Here is a 14,028-nt window from a genome sequence, read left to right as displayed (position 1 = left end):
AGGGACCATTCCTGTTCACTGACCTATTTTATCAGCTTTCTCTTCCTGTCTTTAATGGGAGGGGGGAGGAGGTTGCATCAACCTCTCCTGTCTGCCTCTTCCACTTAATAAGAAATAGCTGGAGTTCCCGTCGTGCCTCAGCGGTTAAGGAATCCGACTAGGAACCATGCGGTTTCGGGTTTGATCCCTGGCCTTGCTCAGTGGGTTAAGGATCCGGCGTTGCCGTGAGCTGTGGTGTAGGTCACAGAGGCGGCTCGGATCCCGTGTTGCTGTGGCTCTGGCGTAGGCCGGTGGCTATACCTCCGATTCGACCCCTAGCCTGGGAACCTCCATATGCTGCGGGAGCCCTAGAAAAGGCAAAAAAAAAAAAGACCAAAAAAAAAAAAAAAAAAAGAAAGAAAGAAAGAAAAAGAGAGAGAGAGAAAGAAAGAAAGAGAGAAAGAAATAGCTAAGATTTACTGAGTACGTGATATGTGGCAGGCACTGCTCATGGGGGTTCTTATCTCAAGAACCCTATGAAGTATTATATCTTCCATTTATGGATGAATCCATGGAAACAGAGAGGTTGAGTCATTTGCCTAAAGTCACAGCTTGTAAGAGTTCAAGCTGGGATGCAAACCCAGACCCAGCCCTTCCTCCAGGAGTTGTGTCACTAATATGTCTGCAATAGTGCCTCCCCCTTCACATCAGGTCCCTGCCCTCCTCCCCACTTCCTGCCCGCCTTGTACTCAGGGCCCCCACCTCCTAGCTCCTCTTCCACGCTGCACAAACCTGTACTCTCTCTCCATTGCCTCGCACTTTGTCCGGTCTTCCCAGCCTTCTCCCAGCCCCTAAAATGCACCCTCCTGCTTCCTGCCAAGAAGAGGGGACTTGAGAACCCCTGGACCATCCCTGGGCAAGGTGGGTGATGCAATTTGGACAGAGAGGGAGGGAGGGAGGCCTTTCCACATCTGGTTTCTGGTGCACTTTCTTCTGCAAGAACTTAGGGGGGCCGTGAACAGTGTGTAACAGAGCCACCTAGTGGCTGCTCTGAGAACAGGCCCCAGAAACCCAGGAGCAGGCTCATGCCTGTGAAGGCAGGTGGACACCGCTCTGTGCCAGGATTTTCTGTCTGTTCTGCTCACTTTTGGGCCAGGCTAGTTTGGTCCCTGGTGCCCTGGGCAGACCCAACTTTCTTCCTCTCATCCTGTTCTGAAGACAAAGCCAAAGAGAAGGAGTAACTTTTGGGGAGAGGGGGTAGCGGGGGAGGGCCACAGCCAGCATCTGGAAGTTCCCGGGCTAGGGGTGGAATCAGAGCTGCAGCTGCTGGCCTACACCACAGTCACAGCAACGTGGGATCCAGGCCGTATCTGCGCCCTACACCACAGCTTACAGGAATGCCGGATCCTTAACCCACTGAACAAGGCCAGGGATCAAACACACATTTTCATGGATATTATTCTGGTTCTTAATCCGCTGAGCCACAACGAGAACTCCAGGGGTAACTTGAATGGCAAAGGGTCAGGCCCTGAGGACAGGAGGCTGCTCACAGCTAAGTCGGGCTGTCAGAAGAGGGCAGAGCCGTTTATAGTTGAATCAACAAAGGTTGGTTTCTGTCATATGTCAGTGGAGGAAGAGTAACAGCTCACGCGGGCCGATTGGACATAAGGTGTGTTATTCGGAGATGACTATCCTCCTTGGCAGACTGTCTGCCATTGAATCGGGGTTTACAACCCCAGAGCCAGAGCCCGGCACCATTTGATGCAGAACAATGAGACCCACCATTCTGGTGAATTGCCCTAATTTGGCAGTTCAAATATTCAACTAGAAGGTGGCTGGAGAAGAAGGTAACCCCTTCCTAGGAAATCACTAATCTAAGACACAGCCACGGAGACTGCTCCTCAGATGTTCTGCCAAAGAATGGGGACACCCCCCCTTTCTCTTTCCCCCTAACCCAGAGAACATCAGAGCTGGGGCCATGACACGTAGGTATGGGGAATAATTGCTTCCAAGGTGTACCCCAAATATCTCCAAGGTCTTACCCTGCCTGACCCCCCTGCCCCATTTGATGTGTTCTTCTAAATGGGGCCCTTGTTCTCCCACAAACATTTGTGAGTCCTCGGATGTGCCTTGCACAGTATTGGGTTTTTGGAAAGAGCAAGAGGTTTAAACATGATCACCTTTCACCTCCAATGGGAGGGGGAGAGCCCCAAATGTAAATGTCAGGTCTAGTTACTCTCATGAATATATTCATGGAAGGCAAGTCCAAGGGATTGACAAACTCTCTGAGTAAAGATCTAAACCCTTGAAATACGGAGTTCCCATGGTGGCGCAGTGGTTAACGAATCCGACTAGGAACCATGAGGTTGCGGGTTCGATCCCTGCCCCTTGCTCAGTGGGTTAACGATCCGGTGTTGCCGTGAGCTGTGGTGTAGGTTGCAGACGCGGCTCGGATCCCGCGTTGCTGTGGCTCTGGCGTAGGCTGGCAGCTACAGCTCGGATTCGAGCCCTAGCCTGGGAACCTCCATATGCTGTGGGAGCGGCCCAAGAAATAGCAAAAAGACAATAAATAAATAAATAAATAAACAATAAACCCTTGAAATACCAAGGAGTGATACAGTCATTCAGGAATAGTTAGAGGAGTTCCTGTCGAGGCACAGCGGAAACAAATCTGACTAACATCCAGGACGCAGGTTCGATCCCTGGCCTCGCTCAGTGGGTTAAGGATCCAGTGTTGCTGTGAGCTGTGGTGTAGGTCACAGATATGGGTTAGATCTGGCGTTGCCGTGGCTGTGACGTAGGCCTGCCGCTACAGCCCCGATTTGACCCCTAGCCTGGGAACCTTCCATATGCCACGGGTGCAGTTGTAAAAAGACCGAAAAAAAAAAAAAACCTTAGATACCAGGATTTGCTCAAGACCATCGGATGATTGTACCCACACACTCGGTGCAGACCTGATCGGATGACTAGAAAGGTGACCCTGCACAGTGTCAACAAGGAAGGCTTCTCGGAGGAGGAGGAGGGATTTAAAAGGATCTTAGAGGATGAATAGGCTTTGATGGGGGGGGGACCATGCCAGGCGCAGAAGACATGCAAATAAATAAATCCATTTGTGGGAAACCCTATGACAGTAAGCCCCCCACCCCACCAAGTGGATTGTGGCCAGTTTGCAACAGGCTTTGACCACCCAGCTAAGGAGTCTGGGCTTCCTCGGTGTCATGAGACGGCCAGTGAAAGTTCTGAACTGAGGACCAGGAGGATCAGAGCAATGCTTCTGGAAGACTGCAGAAGAAATGGGGTCAAGACACTGATGGACGGGGCGTTCTCGCTGTGGCTCAGCAGTAATGAACCTGACTAGGATCCATGAGGATGTGGTTCCATCTCTGGCCTCGCCCAGTGGGTCAGGGATCTGGTGATGCCATGAGTTGTGGGGTAGGTCGCAGATGCGGCTCAGATCCCACATTGCTGTGGCTGTGGCGTAGGCCAGCAGCTGTGGCTCCGATTTGACCCCTAGCCTGGAAACTTCCACGTGCCACAGGTGCGGCCCTAAAATAGAAAAAAAGAAAAAAGAAAAAGAAACTGATAGACTGGTTCTAGAATGGCAAAAACAGTACCTGATGAGGTATCATATCTTCAATTTATGAATGAATCTGTGGAAACAGAGAGGTTGAGTAATTTGCCTAAAGCCACACAGCTTGTAGGATTTCAAGCTAGGATGCAAACCCAGACCCAGTCCTTCCCCCAGGGGCTGTGTAATTAATGCCTAATCTGACTGGTGGATACAAACATGCAAATGCTTGGAGGTGGGGTCCCCCATGTGACCAGCTGTCATAAAGGAGCAGGCCTATTGGGTCCTGCTTCCCCAGGGCTATTGACAAGGTTGAGTTTCGAGAATGGGGCATTTTTAAAGAAGGTGAGCCTGAGCAGGGTCTTTGGATGTTAGCTGCAGCAGAAAGTTCCACAGGAGTGGGTCAGGAGTGGAGCTGGGGTGAGACAGAGGCTGTCCTAAGGTTCTAATCTCGTGATATCACCTAGAGTCCTAGATGCCAGGAGCAACAGCTAACCCAGCAGTCTCCAGCAGAAATAGAATTCAAGTCACCTGTGTAATTTTAAGTTTTCTAGGTTGGTGACATTTTTAAAAAAGTAAAAAGAAATAGATGAAATTAAAGGCATATTTTAATTAGCCCCAGGAAAGAATAATTAATGTTTTAAAATTGTTATTGAGATCTTTTACACTGTTATTGTTTGTTTCAGACTAACTCTTTGAAATCTGGTGCCCAGTCACTCTTCAAGTGCTCAAGAGCCACACGTGGGTGTGCCCATTGTGGCTCAGTGGTTTAAGAAGCCGACTAGCCTCCATGAGGATGTGGGTTCCATCCCTGGTGTTGCCACAAGCTGTGGCATAGGTCACAGATGCAGCTCAGATCTGGCATGGCTGTGGCTGAGGCTGGCAACTGCAGTTCTGATTCAACCCCTAGCCTGGGAACTTCCCCAATGCTGCAGGTGTGGCCTGGGAAAAAAAAAAAAAAAAAAAGCCACATGTGGCCAGTGGCTACCATTTAGACCACTTTGAGTTAACCTCTAAAGCATTGTTTTGCAAATCCCAGGCCATTTTGTTCCCCAGGGGACAGTTGGTGATATCTAGGTTCTATCTGTGGTTAGAGACGGAATACATGCTAAACATCCTTCAAGGCGCAAGGCACAACAGAGAATGATCTGCTGGAAATGTTGATAGAGGCAAGTCAGAGCACCGCAGAATGCTAGGAGGAAGTGGGCACTCAGGGCCAGGTTGTCAGGGCGATGCCACTGCAGACACTCCCGCTCAAGCTCAGGCCTCGCCTCAGACAGGGCAGGCTTCCAGGCGCCAGTGTCAGAACTTCCTGGTGCTTTGTGATATGCAAGGACTACACCCTGAGCCACTCCGATAAGCCAGATTGTATTTAGAATGATTATAATCCTGCAATTACCCACACTCCACCCCACCCAAACCTCAGCATTGTGCTTGCTGTATTGTTTGGTTCCCGTGTAGGGCAACGGTGCAATGGATAATCATGTGAATGGCGACCCCTACAGTTGTGCAGTGCACAACCTATGCAACTGTATGTGGCAGCTCCACTCCCATAAGCCAGGGGACCGTGTCTCATTACACAGAGCCTCTTCTGGTTTTCTTCTTGGCCATCCCCCTTGTTTAGAAGCCACAAAGTAACAGAGCAACTTATGATTATGTATGTAGGAGACGAAGACTCTTTTTCAATGTGGGAGCCACAACCAAGAATTGAGAGTACCACTGAATCTCTGTCCAGAGTTCCTGCTCTTAAAACAGGGATCCTGCCTTTTTTTTTTTTTTTTTTTTTTTTTTTTAATAAGCACAACCTTTCCTTCCTTTTCTCCTTCCTTCCCTTTCTATAAATATTTATTAGAGGGCAAAGTTGTGAGTTCATAGGGGGTTGGACTAGGTCTCTGAACAGAACAGGAGAAGGATCACTGTTGGTTGCAAGAGCATCTCTGCAGGAAACCAAGATAAACTTGCAGCAAACCATTTTCATTAGAACCAGCTCAGTGGATGTTAATAAGTGGTATGATTTTTTTTTTAATCCATCATCCATAAAAAATGGTAATTCTGGTTTAAAGCAAGAAAACATATAGGATGATAGTTATATATTCACCCTCTGGAGCCAGGCTTCCTGGATTTGAAGCCAGGCTTCTCTACTGGCTCGCTGTGCTACCTTAGACAAGTTGCTTAAGTGCTCTGTGCCTCAGATTCCCTGTTTGTAAAATGGAATGATAATAATACCTACCTACCAACGGAATGTTGACAAGTCAGTATCTGTGAAATGCTTGGAATCATGTTTATCAGAGAATAAGTGTTCTAGAAATGTTAGCTTGTGTTGGTACAACCACTATGGAGAACAATGTGGAGGTTCCTCAGAAAACTGAATGTAGAACCACCATATAGTACAGCAACTCTACTCCTGGGTATATATTTGGACAAAACTACAATTCACAAAGATACGTGCACCCTTATGTTCATTGCAGCACTAGTCACAATAGCCAAAACATGAAAACAACCTAAATGTCCATTGACGGATGGATTAAGAAGATGTGGTACATATGTACGCAATGGAATACTACTCGGCCACGAAAAAGAATGCAATAATGCTATTGCAGCAACATAGATGCAACTAGAGATTCTCATATTCTAGTTAAGTGAACTAAGTCAGAAAGAGAAAGGCAAGTACCACATGATATCACTTATATGTGGAATCTAAATGGCACTAATGAACGTATCTACAGAACAGAAACAGACTCACTGACAAGGAGAACAGACTTGGGGTTCCCAAGGGGGAGGGGGGAAGGTGTGAAATAGACTGGGAGTTTGGGGTTAGTAGATGCAAAGGATTACATTTAGAATGGATCAACAAAAAGGTCCTACCATATCAACACAGGGAACTATATCCACTTTCTTGGGATAGACCATGATGGAAGATAATATAAGAAAGGAAATGTATGTATATGTTTTACTGGGTCTCTTTGCCGTACACCAGAAATTGGCACAACATTGTATATCAACTATACTTAGAAAAAAGGGGGAAGGGGGAATAAATACCTTAAAAAATAAATGTTTGCTTGTAAGATAAACTTTTTTTTTTTTTTTTTTTTTTAACTGAGACCCACTCAGCCTTTGACAGGCTTATGTGTCCCGCTCTGGAAGCAGGGAGCAGGGTAGAGCAGGTCATATTTCCTAATCTTGTTTGACTATTGTTTTAGGCTGGACCTTTCAGAAAACAAAGCCTGAAGCAAAGAGGATCTGTGCTGATGCTTTCTTTGTGAGATACAAGCCGGGGACAGTGAAGATGAGACAGGGGGAGAGGGCAAGAAGAGAGGTAAAGCGACATCACGCCTCGCACCATCACGCCGGGTACCACTTTCCCATGAGCTTGCTCAGCAGGCGTGCTTGCTGGGCACCCAGGATTTCTCCAGAATGGCCGGCAGGAGGAGATGCCAAGCAGAGTAGATGGTAGGGGCTGGGGGGAGGGATTTTTCTGCCCAGTTCCCTGCCAGTGGGCAACTTTCCCACCATGAGGAGACGATGCCATTGGTTGTGTCTTCTGGCCCCTTGGCAGCCACACCAGATTCCATACCTGGAGGTGTGAATTTTCCATCTCAGTCGGGAAGAAGACGTCCAAGGTAGGAAACTAACACAGGGAGGTTAACGGAGCCAGTGTCCTGTGGGGCTCCTAGGCACACAAATCTTTCTGTGTCCTCCATTGCTTGATTTTAGAGAATAAGCCTCAGTCTCCATAACCTTCCCCGAGTTCCAAAGGGCAGCTGCTAATCAGGGAAGGGAGGGGGGGCAGAGACCAGGGAGGGGCAGTCAGGAGACAATAGTGCAGCCCTGGGGCAGGTTCTGGTTCCGCCTCAGGAAATATACATAACAATGCCTTTGAGCCCTTCTGAAGAACTAAAACCCCCAACAAATGGAAGAACTACTTGAAGCATTCTTCATTCCGGGAAGAAGGAGGACCACCAGAACCAGTCCTGGGGCCACTAAACCCCAGCTTTGAAAAACAATGCAAGCTTGCCTCCCACGTGATGGGATCTTATCTACGGCCCTATTTGCCACTCCCCAAACTATAAAACCACCTCCTAATCTCTCCCAAGGGGGGCACGGTCTTGAAGGCCTTAGACTGCTGTGGCCCCCTTTGCCTGGCAAAGCAATAAAACTATCTTTTTCTCCTTCACCCAAAACTCTATCTCCACTTTTCTACTCGGCAGCTGTGGACAGAGGCTGAGTTTCAGCAACAAGAGCCACACTCTTGAATCCCTGCCCTCAAGGAACCACAAGGAAACACCTACCATAGGAAAACAAGTCCAAGTTCCCATCATGGCTCAGCAGAAACGATCCGACTAGCATCCAAAAGGACACAGGTTCGATCCCTGGCCTCTCTCAGTGGGTTAAGGATCCGGCATTGCTGTGAGCTGTGGTGCGGATCACAGATGCGACTTGGATCTGACGTTTCTGTGGCTGGGAACCTCCATATGCCACAGGTGCAGCCCTAAAAAGCAAAAATAAATAAATAAATAAAAGAAAACAATGGCTTTTTTCTGGGCAAACTCATGGACATCTGGGGAGAGCACTGTGCCTGGACAGGGCGTGCAAGCTTTCCCCACACCTTGCCCCAGCATCTCTTCTGTTCACCTGTTTCCCAAGTACATCCTTTCACGATACGCTGCTCATCTAGTAAGTAAAATCTTCCTCCGAGTTCCGTGAGCCGCTCTAGCAAGTTAATTGAACCCAAGGAGGAGAGTCACTGGAAACTCCAGTTGGTCAGAAGCGCAGGTAACAATGTGGACTTTCAACTGGCATCTGCCGGGCGAGGGGCGGGGGGGTCTTGTGGGACTAGACCCCCCCCACCTGTGGGATCGGATGTTGCCTTCTGGGAGTTTCGTGTCAGCACTGGGTTGAGTGGTAGGGCGCCCAGCTGGTGTCACGGAGAAGTGCTTGGTGAGGAGGGGCAACCCCCAGGCATTGGAACCGGGGTCCGAAGCCCAGGCAGGTTAACCTGCGAAGGTCTCGGGATGGTTTTGAGAGCCATGCTGGGTCTTGGCCAGGCAATGGATGGGCAGGAAAGGGGGGAGGGACACTCCAGGCGGACACAAAGGGCCTTGAGCCCCAAGCTGGTTGTATATTGGCCCTGCACACACTTTCCATTGGGTTGTGCTGGAGACGCCACGCGGAGTGGGGAGCAATGCAGGGTCTTGGAGACCGTTGTCTGAAGATGATTCTGCCGGTCTGAGTGGTGGGCCTGTTGCCTCTGACGTTGGACCAGCACAGGCTGAGCCCCAGTCCTGTGGTCTGTGACTCCAGACATCCCCTAGAAGAGCCCAACTTCTCATGACAGCTTCAGGAACCTTTCCTGGACCTGGGTTCTCTGCAGCAAAGCTGCAGAGGAATGGCGGCTCACTGTCCCCGTTAGGGGAAGGCTGAGGTCTCCTGGTCTCTCCCGTCCTCCACCCCCGCTTCTGCGACGCACCAGTCAGCACAGAGGTGGGAATGCAGAAGAGGGCTGTGCTGGAGAATGCTGGGGTCAGGGACTCCGGGAAAGAATGTCAAATATGAGAGGGCTCTGCTGACACGACTTAAGATGTGGGTGGCTGGAAGCTGCAGGGGATTTTAGATTAAAAGAGTTTCTGAAGACACTTTTTCAAGGTCAGTGACAGGAGGATCCAGGCACATCTCGTGCCTCCTGCCAAGAATTCCAGAGGCCAGGACCCTCTTCTGGGAGCCGAGGGTGGAGAGTTTCCCATGGAGCCCCCTGATGGGGGCAAATTCCATCGTCTCCCATTTTCCTCCTCTAGAATCCAAAGCTGAGGGAGACCCCAGCTTGGGGTGGAAAACAGGCAGACTCGGGTATGAATTCCATCTCTCCACTGATGAACTGTGTGATCTTGGGCAACTGACCTAACCTCTCTGAGCCCTGTTTCTTCATGTATAAAAGTAGACATAACATGTGGAGTTCCCATTGTGGTTCACTGGGTTAAGAACCCAACATAGTGTCTGTGAGGCTGTGGATTCAATCCCTAGCCTCACTCAGTGGGTTAAGGATCCAGCATCACTGCAAGCTGCGTGTAGGTCACAGATGTGACTTGGATCTGGTGTTGCAGTGGCTGGGGTGTAGACTGGCAGTTGCAGCTCTAATATGACCCCTAGCCTGGGAACTTCCTTATGCCACAGACACGGCCATTAAAAAAAAAAAAAAAAAAAAAAGTGCAATCCAGATGATAGATGCTTACTTTCATTTTTTTTTTTTTTTTTTTTTTTGTCTTTTTGCTATTTCTTTGGGCCGCTCCCGCGGCATATGGAGGTTCCCAGGCTAGGGGTCGAACGGAGCTGTAGCCACTGGCCTACGCCAGAGCCACAGCAACGTGGGATCCGAGCCACGTCTGCAACCTACACCACAGCTCACAGCAACGCCGGATCGTTAACCCACTGAGCAGGGGCAGGGACCGAACCCGCAACCTCATGGTTCCTAGTCGGATTCGTTAACCACTGCACCACGATGGGAGCTCCTACTTTCATTTTTTTCTTCAAACAGTGGCTAACGTGGCAGGATTGCAGACCTGGATTGCACTACCAACTGGGGCTGACCAGCCAGATTTCCTTCATTTCTTTCACGCGCGCAAGGAGCAAAGAGTTATTAAGAGCTACTATCCACTGTCGTGAGCACTAGGGATTTGGCCATAAACAAAACAGAGTCTCGAGAAACTTGTACTCTGGTGGAGGGAGACAGAAATAAACAATCAGATAAATAAGTACAGTTGACCCTGGAACAACATGGGTCCGAACCCTGTGGTTTTACTTACATGTGGATTTTTTTCAGTAAGTACTACTAGATGGCCCCATCCGCAGTTGCTTGAGTCAGCCAATAAGAAACCGGGGATACAGATGATTGATTGCGAAGTTATACAGGGTGACACCCCTAAACCCCGGTTGTTCAAGGGTCAACAGTATTGCACATATCAATTGATGATAAGTGCTAAGAAAATATAAAGCAGTCTGCAGGGTCCAGAAACGCTGCAGATGAGAACATAAGGGAGAACCAGGGTGGAATTCGACTGATTTGATTAATCGAGTAGCATTTTATTTTATTTTATTTTATTTATTTATTTTTTGTCTTTTTGCCTTTTCTAGGGCTGCCTCCTGAGGCATATGGAGGTTCCCAGGCCAGGGGTCGAATCGGAGCTGTAGCCACCGGCCTACGCCAGAGCCACAGCAACGCGGGATCCGAGCCGCGTCTGCAACCTACACCACAGCTCACGGCAACGCCGGCTCGTTAACCCACTGAGCAAGGCCAGGGATCAAACCCGCAGCCCCATGGTTCCTAGTCGGATTCGTTAACCACTGAGCCACGATGGGAACTCCTAATTGAGTAGCATTTTAAATAGGGACACTGGGGAAGATCTCAGACCAGAGGACCTTGGGGCGAGACCAGAGTCAAGCCAGGCAGCGAGAGCTACAAGCACAAAGGCCTTGAGCAGCAAGGGGCAGAGCCATGCGATCAGAGCAGCTGAAATGCTGAAAACAGAGGCGTGAGGGGTTGGAAGTGAGATCAGAAAGAATTGGGCCCATGGCAGGCAAGGGCTTGTCTACCACAGCAAAAACTTTGGATTTTATCCCCAAAGATGAAAGAGATGAGATGGGAGCCATCTTATCAACGGCTTTTTTTTTTTTTTTTCCTTTTCTTCTTTTTTTGTCTTTGTAGGGCCACACCGCAGCAGATGCAAGTTCCCAGGCTAGAGCCTACACCACAGCCACGGCAACATGGATCCGAGCCACATCCGCCACCTACACCACAGCTCATGGCGATGTTGATCCTTCACCCGCTGAGTGAGCGCAGGGATGAACCCGCATCCTCATGGGTACCAGTCGGATCCATTACTGCTGTGCCATGACGGGAACTCCCTTATCAATGGTGTTTTTTTCATAGCTCATATTAATTGGGCTCTTGCTTGGTGCCAGGCAGAGGGCTAAGCATGTCATATGTATTTAACTCTTCCAAGAACCCTTGTGAGGTGAGCGCCGTGCCTCGCCCCGTTTTATAGATGAGGAGACCCAGGCGTGGAAAGCCTGAGTTCACTGCCCAGGACCCCACCTAGGAGTCCCTGACTCTAAATCCTCCTTCCATCCCAGACTGGCTTTCCCACAGTGCCTCCAGTGCTCCAATTACTTCATTGTTATCCGAAGAAGGTCATGGAAAGACCCTGGTGAAGACAAGCACAGACCGAAGCGAGGCAGCCATAAGCCAACGGATGCCAAGGATATCCAGCAGCAGCCAGAAGCCCAGGGAGAGACATGGAACAGATCCTCTTTCAGAGCTTCCAGAAGGAAGCTACCCTGCCAACACCTTGATTTTGGACTTCTGGCTGCCAGGACTGTAGAAAGAATAAATGCCAGTTGCTTTCAGCCACCAGGTTTGAGGTAATTTATTATGGCGGCTGGAGGAAATGAATACAGATGTGTGTAGCCTCATGGAATGGATCCTGTGTTTCGAATCCGATGACCTGAACTTGAGCCCTAGCGCTACGCCTCCCAGGCATGTCACTTCGCTCAGCTCCTTTACTTTCACCCAGGCCTCAGTGTCTTCCTCTGTAGAATGGGTTCACAATACCTGGCTTCCAGAGTGGTACTGAGCATAAAATAAGATCTAAGGCAATGTGGATAAAGCATCTGGCAGACTCAGCTGGGCTCCTCGTCGTAGAGGGGTGGGCTTAGGTGGACGAGATGATGAGCTGGAATCCCTAGTGCTCCTAGCAGCATTCAGGACAGGACCTAGAAGCAGCAGCTCCTGGGCATTCGTTTCCAAATGCTCCAGCGTGTGGTTGGCCAAGTGGCTTCTCCCTGACGTCACCTCCCAAAGAGGGAGAGTCCAGCTCCTGGGCCAGGCAGAAGGAACCATTTGAAGAATGAGTCAAGAAGCCCTGGGCCTTGGATACTCAGTCATTACTTCTTGCCAGGAGTCTGAGTGTGTGTGGGAGGGAGCCCTGTGCCAAGGGAGTCTTAGGACTTCAAAGCCAAAGAAAAGGCAATTAAATTTATGGTGGAATTAGTCAGGAAACCGTAAACCTAGGACATTGCCCCTGTACAGAAGATCCTTTGAGCACCATCTCAGAGCACACTGAACAGTCTGGGATCTGGTTCCAAAAAAATGGTCTCTTAAAAAATAAATTCAAAGTCTAGACACAGTCACCACGACCTCCTTGCCACCCCTGCGTCTTTATATGTCATAGATCGGGGATTGCGTCCAGTGAGAGACCAAGACATTTCAAACCTTGGACCCCCAGCCCTAACCCGACCCCACCCTGAACCTGGCTTCCATTAAGCCCCTCCCAGTGGAGAGACATGGGAAGCAACCTGGAGATGGTGCCTGGCACAGCCCATCCGAGTGGGTCAAGTAGAAGAGACACTCGGCCTCCCACGACGGGCTGGACCCAGTCAGCACACTCTTCATTGGTGAAAATAAGTCGAAGCAACCAAAAGGTTGCCTTCTGGGCCACGGCCAGGGATAAATAACATCATTTCATAAAGATAAATGGATGAATGGATCAAGAAGACATAAGAATCCCGAACATTTGTGCTTCTAATAACAGAGCTTCAAAATCCATGAGGCAAAACCTGACAGACCTGCACGCAGAAACAGACAAATTCCAATTACAGTTGGAGATCCTGAGACTCCGCTCTTGATAACCGATAAATCACATAGACTGGAAATCAGCAAAGATATCCTGGATTTGGATAATCCTGTCCACAAACTTGACCTCTTTCACTGGAGATACCCAAATGCTCATCAAGGGGGATGAATAAATAAAGTAAAATACCATCAGCAACGAAAAAGAATAAACTATGAATAACTCAATGAAACGGGAGAATCTCAAAATTCTTTTTTTTTTTTTTTTCTTTTTAGGGCTGCATCCATGGCATATGGAAGCTCCCAGGCTAGGAGTTGAATTGGAGCTGCAGCTGCCAGCCTACGACACAGCCGTGTCTGCCACCTACACCGAAGCTCACAGCAATGCCAGATCCTTAACCCACTGAGCAAGGCCAGGGATCGAACCTGCATCCTCATAGATACTAATCGGATTCGTTACCCCTGAGCCACAACGGGAACTCCTCAAAATTCTTACGCTTAGCAAAAGAAATGAGCCAAAAAGAAGTACCTACTTTATGACTCCATTTGTATAAAACTCTAGAAAAGACAAATTAATCTCTAATGACAGAAAGATCATGGTTACTTGGGGAGAAAGGTGTGGCGTGAAGACAGAGGGAAATAAGAAACTTGAAGAAACTTTAGGAGGAGAGAGGTGTTCGCTTTCTTGGTTGTAGTGATGAGTCTGTGGATATAGACACATGTCAAAAGTGTCAAATTGGAGTTCCCGTCGTGGCGCAGTGGTTAACGAATCCGACTAGGAACCGTGAGGTTGCGGGTTCGGTCCCTGCCCTTGCTCAGTGGGTTAACGATCCAGCGTTGCCGTGAGCTGTGGTGTAGGTCG

At 49.1% G+C, this 14,028-nt stretch overlaps 1 long non-coding RNA gene across 1 annotated transcript; it reads left to right on the top strand.

The window, feature by feature from the left end:
- The first annotated feature begins 766 nt into the window (after window positions 1–766).
- Window positions 767–8,128, top strand: LOC146398046 (uncharacterized). Its single transcript, XR_014820358.1, has 4 exons — window positions 767–900; window positions 6,748–6,997; window positions 7,104–7,167; window positions 7,756–8,128. It is a non-coding gene; the product is annotated as an uncharacterized LOC146398046 (long non-coding RNA).
- Window positions 8,129–14,028: the final 5,900 nt, after the last annotated feature.

The sequence above is a fragment of the Sus scrofa genome, chromosome 12 (genome assembly GCF_054392235.1).
Source record: "Sus scrofa isolate SSC_HxYL_T2T_F1_AM1 chromosome 12, Sscrofa_HxYL_maternal_Yorkshire_Landrace_v2.0, whole genome shotgun sequence".
Classification (NCBI taxonomy): Eukaryota; Metazoa; Chordata; class Mammalia; order Artiodactyla; family Suidae; genus Sus; species Sus scrofa.
The sequence above is the reverse complement of the archived record's forward strand: the minus strand, read 5'-3'. Positions and strand labels throughout refer to the sequence as shown.